The sequence below is a fragment of the Arvicola amphibius genome, unplaced genomic scaffold (assembly GCF_903992535.2).
Source record: "Arvicola amphibius unplaced genomic scaffold, mArvAmp1.2, whole genome shotgun sequence".
Classification (NCBI taxonomy): domain Eukaryota; kingdom Metazoa; phylum Chordata; class Mammalia; order Rodentia; family Cricetidae; genus Arvicola; species Arvicola amphibius.
In genome coordinates this window covers 269,120-276,420 of record NW_024582318.1, presented here as the reverse complement: position 1 = coordinate 276,420, position 7,301 = coordinate 269,120, and the positions used below count along the sequence as shown (strand labels likewise).

Below are 7,301 nucleotides of genomic sequence, written 5' to 3'. Positions count from 1 at the left end.
GGTTTAAAGACCCCCGGGGGGGTCGCCTTTCCGTCCCCGGGGTCGGGGGGGGCGGAGGGGCCCGTAGGGAGTCGTCGACGCCTGGCGGCTCCCTCGGACTCCCGTTCCTCACGCGGCGGGTGGCCGTTCCCGAGGCACGCCCCCGCGGTCGGGGTCTGGGAGCCCCCTCTTGGGCGCCCGTGGGGCCCGTGTCTCCGCGTGCCCGGTCCGCCGGTGCGTCGTCGGTCGCGGGCCCCGTGTCTTGTCGGTTTCTTCCCCCGGCCCGCTTTTCTGTTGTGTCTTTCTCGTCTCGCTGGCCGGCCCGAGGCGAACCCCCTCTCCCGTGCGCCGCCGCTCCTCCGGGGGTGGCGGGTGGAGAGGGGGCCGTGCCGCCGTCAGCTCTCGTCCGAAAGGAATGAAAGAGAAAAAAAGCTCGTACGACTCTTAGCGGTGGATCACTCGGCTCGTGCGTCGATGAAGAACGCAGCTAGCTGCGAGAATTAATGTGAATTGCAGGACACATTGATCATCGACACTTCGAATGCACTTGCGGCCCCGGGTTCCTCCCGGGGCTACGCCTGTCTGAGCGTCGCTTGACGATCAATCGCCTCCCCCCTCTCCCCGCTCCCGAGGAGAGAGGGGTTGTCGCGCGGCTGGGAGTTTGTTCGCAGGGCCCCTCGCGGGCCCTCCGTCTCCCCAAGTACAGACGTGTGCGGGCGTCGTCGTCGGTTGGCGGTCGCTGCGGCTCGCGGCCGCCGCCTTCGTCGACGCCGCCGCCGCCCGGTGCGCGTCGAGACAGAGAGCGAAAGAGGTGCGAGCGGGGTGGCCTTGGCGGGGCGTGCGGTTCCCGCCTCGGGTCGAGGGGGGGTTGGAGCGTGTGTCGTTTGGGAAGGATGTGGGCGTCCGCCCTCTCTGGGCAAGTACCTTGGTCCCGGGGCCCTCGCGGTACGCCGGCGCTTCTTCCCTCGATGCCGTTCCCCGCCCCCCCCACCGTGTGACGTGTCCCGCCGCTCCGTCCGGGAGCGTCTTCGCGCCGCACGTGCCCGCGAGGTCTGGCCGGGCTCGTGCCGCGGTCGCGCCCCTCGAGGGGGCGAGCGTCGCGGTTCCGATCCCGCGTCTCCCTCCCTCCCTCTCCGCTCCCTCTCCCCTGCCTTCCGCACTCCGGGGGCGCCCGCTCCGGCGCCGGCCCGCGGGACGCCGCGGTGTCCTTCGGCTGCCGATGCGAGCTCTCCTTGAGGAGCGGCTGGCGGGGCGGGGTCCCGCGGAGAAGAGAGGCGAGGCGTGTTGTGATGTTCGGGCGCGTCGCGGGGCCTCGATGTCCCGGCCGGGCGGACCGTGCGCGCGTGTGGGTCGTGGTGGCGGGCGAGGGAGCGGGGCGTCTGCCGTCCGCCCTCTCCCCCCTCCCGTCCCCCACCGCGGCGGCCCGTCCGCCTCTAATAATGGGTTGCCGGCACGTGTTCCCCCCTCTCGTCGTCGCCGCTGCCGCCGCCCCCTCCCTCCCGAGCGGAGGGGGCCCGTTCCCCTCTCTCGCCTCCGCACGCGCGCGCACCCTTTCTACTCTTCCCTCCGGAACCGCGACCTCAGATCAGACGTGGCGACCCGCTGAATTTAAGCATATTAGTCAGCGGAGGAAAAGAAACTAACCAGGATTCCCTCAGTAACGGCGAGTGAACAGGGAAGAGCCCAGCGCCGAATCCCCGCCGCGCGTCGCGGCGCGGGAAATGTGGCGTACGGAAGACCCACTCCCCGGCGCTGCTCGTGGGGGGCCCAAGTCCTTCTGATCGAGGCCCAGCCCGTGGACGGTGTGAGGCCGGTAGTGGCCCCCGGCGCGCCGGGCCCGGGTCTTCCCGGAGTCGGGTTGCTTGGGAATGCAGCCCAAAGCGGGTGGTAAACTCCATCTAAGGCTAAATACCGGCACGAGACCGATAGTCAACAAGTACCGTAAGGGAAAGTTGAAAAGAACTTTGAAGAGAGAGTTCAAGAGGGCGTGAAACCGTTAAGAGGTAAACGGGTGGGGTCCGCGCAGTCCGCCCGGAGGATTCAACCCGGCGGCGCGCGTCCGGCCGTGCCGTGCCGGGCAGATCTTTCCCCTGGAGAGCCTTGGGCAGAGGCTCCGTGGATTCGCTGCAGGAGGCCGGGACCGCAGCCTCGGTCTCGCTCGGCGCGCGACACCAGCTCTCGGGGACACACCCGCCCGCCGGCAGGGACTCTCGTCACTCTCTCCGCCTCACCAGAGCCATGTCGGCCGTCCCTGTCAACGACCGAGGACCAGGAGCGTAGTACAAAACGGCCACCGCTAGGTGGCGCCCCGCAGCCGACCGGCATAGATCGCTCGCTCTCTAGCTCTCTAGGCCGCGGCGTCTTCACCTTCTCTGGCCCTACACGGTGTCCTGCCACGCTCACGGCCGGAGGTGACACACGGGCCCACAACAGGGCAGGGAACTCCCCCGTGGGAGTTCACAAGACTCGTGCACTCTCCCATGGGTCCGAAACTCCCATGGTCAAGTTTCAAGGAGATAGTTCATAATGTCTCCTTCCTTTTTTTTTTTTTTTTTTTCCGGTTGTTTGAACATATGGGGACGGGGTCCTCTCTACAAAGCCCGGGAATTCACAGAGGTCCGCCTGCCTCTGTCACTTCGATCATAGAATAAAAGGTGTGCACCTTGACAACCCGGCTCAGTTTTTAGTATCTCATTCTGTTAATTTCTCGTACATTTAGTATAATTTCACATTTTGTTGGTATCTCTTGGTCTGCACCAAGTGTGTCCCTGTGGGGGGTGGGTCAGGGAAGGTGTCCTATTTCAGAACATTTTGTTGTACTTTGATTCGAGACGGTCTTTCCAGTTGGGTAGCACTTCAGATTCCTTAAGAATTTCTTCATGATGATTTCACTTTACTTGACATGCAGTGGTGTGAAACTGGATTTACAATCACTTAGGAGCTGCTGCCGCGTGGGGGGGGTGGGTCTCAGGAGCACAAGAAGCCAAATCTCTGCTGTACTCCCTGTCACCCGAAGAGGGCACCAGAGCTCCACCATGTGGTTTCTGGAAATTCCAGAAATTCCATCTCTCCAGTTCTGATTCTTTCATCCGTCTTCCGGCGTGCCTGCATTGAGGGAGAGTCGGGGCGCCCTTCCTCCCCGCTTCTCTGCCTGTCTGTGTGCGTCACGTCCTGGATAGCCAGAGTGCCCGCCACCGATGCCCGAGATGTAGCCGGCAGCCCTGGGGCTGGGGGAAAGAGAGAGAGCGTGGGTCCCCTGGAGAGCCTTGGGCAGAGGCTCCGTGGATTCCCTACAGGAGGCCTCACTGCCTCTGAGGAGCCCATGGGGGAGGGGGAAATGGAAGGTCAACCGTACAGTCCTGCCTGGCTTTTGCTTTGTTTTGGTTTTGTTTAGTTTTCAGATACAGCTGGGATCGGGTCTGAATCCAGGACAGACTCCAAAGCTAGGGAGAAATCCTGTCTCAGAAAACAAAAAATAAATATATAAATTAATAAATGAATGGATAGATTGAGAGAGAGAGAGAGAGAGAGAGAGAGAGAGAGAGAGAGAGAGAGAGAGAGAGAGAACCAGTCAGAGAGACACAAAGATGATAAAAATCCTGTCTCAGAAAACAACTCTGTGAGTGTGAGGCCAGTCTTGTCTACAAAGTGAGTTCCAGGGCAGACAAGGGTACACAACGAAACCCTGTGTTGAAAAAAAACACAAATAAACTGATAATAACAATGAAAATATTTGAGAGTTCAAATTGGCTTCATCCACTATAAAAAAAAGTATAAAAATAAGAATATCAAACACATTTGAACGCATTGGCACAGGAGACCGCTTTCTAAATAGAACCCCAATAGCACAGACTCTAGAGAAACAAAATTAATCAATGGGACCTCCTGAAACTGAAAAGCTTCTGTAAAGCGAAGCACACACACGGCCAACAAGACGATGGCCTACAGAATGGGAAAAGATCTTTACTAAGCCCACATCCGACAGAGGTCTGATCTCCAAACTACACAAAGGACTCAAGATATTGGTCATCTCAAGAACAAATAATCCAGTTCACAAAATGGAGTACAGACCTAAACAAAGAACTCTCAACAGAGGGATCTAAAATGGCTGAAAGACACTTAAGGAAATGTTCAACATGCTTAGTCATCAGAGAAATGTAAATCAAAACAACTCTGAGATTCCATTTATACCTGTAAGAATGGCCAAGGTCAAAAACACTGATGACAACTTATGCTGGAGAGGTGGTGGGAAAAGGGAACACTCCTGAACTGCTGGTGGGAATGCAAGCTGGTAAAGCCCCCTTTGGGTGTCAGTGTGGTGATTTCTCAGAAAATTAGGAAACAACCTTCCTCAAGACCCAGCAATACCACTTTTACTGCTCAATTGTACCACAAAGACACGTGCTCAGCTATGTTCATTTCAGCATTGCTTGTCATAGCCAGAACATGGAAACAGCCTAAATGCCCTCTGACCAAAGAATGGATGAGGAAAATGTGTTACACTGACACAATAGAGTACTACACAACAGAAAAGGATACCATCTTGGATCTCACAGGCAAATGGATGAAGCTAGGAAACATCATTTTGAGGGAGGTAACCCAGAAAGACAATTATCACATGTACTCACTCATAAGTGGTTTTTACACATAAAACAAAGAAAACTAGCCCCAACATCACAATCCCACAGAACCTAGACAACAATGTGGACCCTAAGAGAGACACACATAGATCTAATCTACATGGGTAGTAGAAAAAGACAAGATCTCCTGAGTAAATTGGGAGCATGGGGATCTTGGGAAAGGGTTGAAGGGGAGGGGAGAGACAGGGAGCAGAGAAAAAATGTAGAGCTTAACAAAAATCAAAAATAAAATAAATTAAACAAATAAACAAAATAGGCATAAATTTAAAAAAAACATACAAACGAAGTAGAAATAAATACCCTCAGGGTGGCTGGAGAGATGGCTTAGCAGTTGCTAACTAACTGCTGTTCTTCCAGAGGACCCGGGTTCTGTTCCCGGCACCCATATGGCAGCTAACAGCTGTCTCTGACTCCACACACAGATAAACATGCAGGGAAAATACCAATGCAAATAAAACTTTAAAAAATCATCTGAAAAATAAATAAATTAAATAATTAAATAAATAAGTAAATAAATAAATGAATGAATGAATGAATAAATATGGGTGCTGGGAATGGAAACCGCTTCCTTGGAGCCACTGAGCCATCTTTTCAGGCCCTTAATTTTTTTTTAAATTATGTTTCTCTGGGTATGCTTTTGTGTGTGTGTGTGTGTGTGTGTTTATGTGGTGGCTTTTGAACTCACCAAGATGAAAGCATTCAAAAGGACCAAGAGCGCAGTGTAAAACGGCCACCGCTAGGTGGCGCCCGACAACTGACCTTATAGATGGTTTGCTTGCTGGCTGCTGGACTCACACTACGAAAACGAAAGTAGCCAGGCTGTGGTGGTTCACGCCTTTAATCCCAGCACTCGGGAGGCAGAGGCAGACGGATCTCTGTGAGTTCGAGACCAGCCTGGTCTACAAGAGCTAGTTCCAGGACAGGCTCCAAAGCTACAGAGAAACCCTGTCTCGAAAAACCAAAAAAAAAAAAACCTTGTATTTGTGCCTTTCATAGTGTCATGCTGATATAGAGTGGGAGTTTGCAAGGACTAAGATCTGAATAAGACACTTTGATGAAGGTGGCACATGCCTCCTACTTTAAACATTATCCCCCATCCCAAATCATTTCATTATCTTGGCAACTGGTTTGACAGCACCTTCAGTCCTAAAAGTGATTCGATGGAAGGGACAAGGCAGAACTTAGAAACCTCATAGTAGATTTTTTTTTAAAAAAAATCAGTTTATTAGGATACAACCTTTTTCTCCTTTTTTTCCTTCTGAATGACAGTTTCTATTTTAATTATCATAAAATCACTCGAACTTATGTTTTTGTTATTTCTCAGGCAAGAGAGACTATGTCATTCTACATCCCTAATGTTTATCAAATCACTGTGGCCAGGGAATGATATGGGTGCATGCTGAGTGATGCAAGCTCCCTGTCCATGCTGAGTCACAGGAACACCAAGTTGATGACCTGGTACAAAATCAACATCAGGCACCACTTCCTTAGTGGGACTAGACACAATAGGTCTTGGCCAGTTCTGCAGAGTAGTAGTAAAACCTACTCTACCTATGTGTAGACTTGACTTGGGTAGGGTCCCTGTCATATACAAGAAGCTGTGAGATTTTCAGAAAGTGACTAGCTGCTTTTAATTTTAATTTATTCCTCTTTGCAAGAAAGCAGAGCTATATGGTAGCCTCCCAGACATGGCCAAAGAGGTTTTGTGGTCCAGGTGTTGTGAGGCTGGGAGAAATGAGATGAGGTGAGAGGAGGTGAAGAGAAGCAGAGCAAGAACTATGGGACGGTAGGTGTGCAGAGGTCAGGGAGGCCGGAGTGTCTCACTTTTCCTGTGTGGAGCCAGAGGCCTGCAATGTGCAGACCCCCAGTGTACAGATACTCCTTAAGGTTTGTCCCCCTTGAGATGCTCCAGATCCTTCCCACCACACTACATCCCACCAGAAAGTGCCAGCCTCCACATAGAGCCACACAAAACACATCCACTACAAATAACATGTGGTTTCAGCCCACCCAGAGGTACTCTGGCCCAGTGAGAAGCTAGGGAGGGAATGTTCCACCACCCTGCCCCTCACAACATGTGCACTCGGTCTGGAACACTGAGCATGTGCACACTGGAGATGTTAGAAGAGCTGCCGAGGAACTGCTGAGGCAGCGGAGGAGGAGGTCTGTGAAATTCAGCATGGTGAGAGCAGCCCCCAGGCCATGGAGACCTGACTCAGGGCCTCTGACAGGTGGGTCTCACAGCTGGCAGACCACCATCTCCTCAGAGTCTGGTGACTCCTCACAGCCCATGTTCTCATGAGGGTGAGGTGTCCTCTGTGAAGATCCAGAGGTGACTGGATGCAGTTCCTGCCTTGAGTCCCAGCCCTGCAGAGGCTGACAAAACAGATGCAGGACTGTGAGGCCCCATCCAGGGCTCCAGTCTCAGATGAATAGAGCAGAACAGAGGCAGAGGAGCTTTGGAGAGAGAGCTTTGGTTTTGGTTTTGTCAATGCACTTGACCAAGAGAACAAGCAATGGTGTTGGTTCCAGCACTTTCTACAAGCTACCAAGCTTTCTAGCTTTTCTAGCTTTTCTAGCTCAGCATAGGAAAGTGAAAGTTACTGAGCCCATTGGCATTTTAAGAATGTCTCATAGCACGTGTTGCTCTCTGCTTTGCTCTATAACAGAAGTTTTCCTTGA

General features: G+C 53.1%; 1 non-coding gene across 1 annotated transcript; it reads left to right on the top strand.

Annotated features, from left to right (window-relative positions):
• The first annotated feature begins 418 nt into the window (after positions 1 to 418).
• Positions 419 to 571, top strand: LOC119805844. The gene has a single exon (XR_005284008.1). It is a non-coding gene; the product is annotated as a 5.8S ribosomal RNA (ribosomal RNA).
• Positions 572 to 7,301: the final 6,730 nt, after the last annotated feature.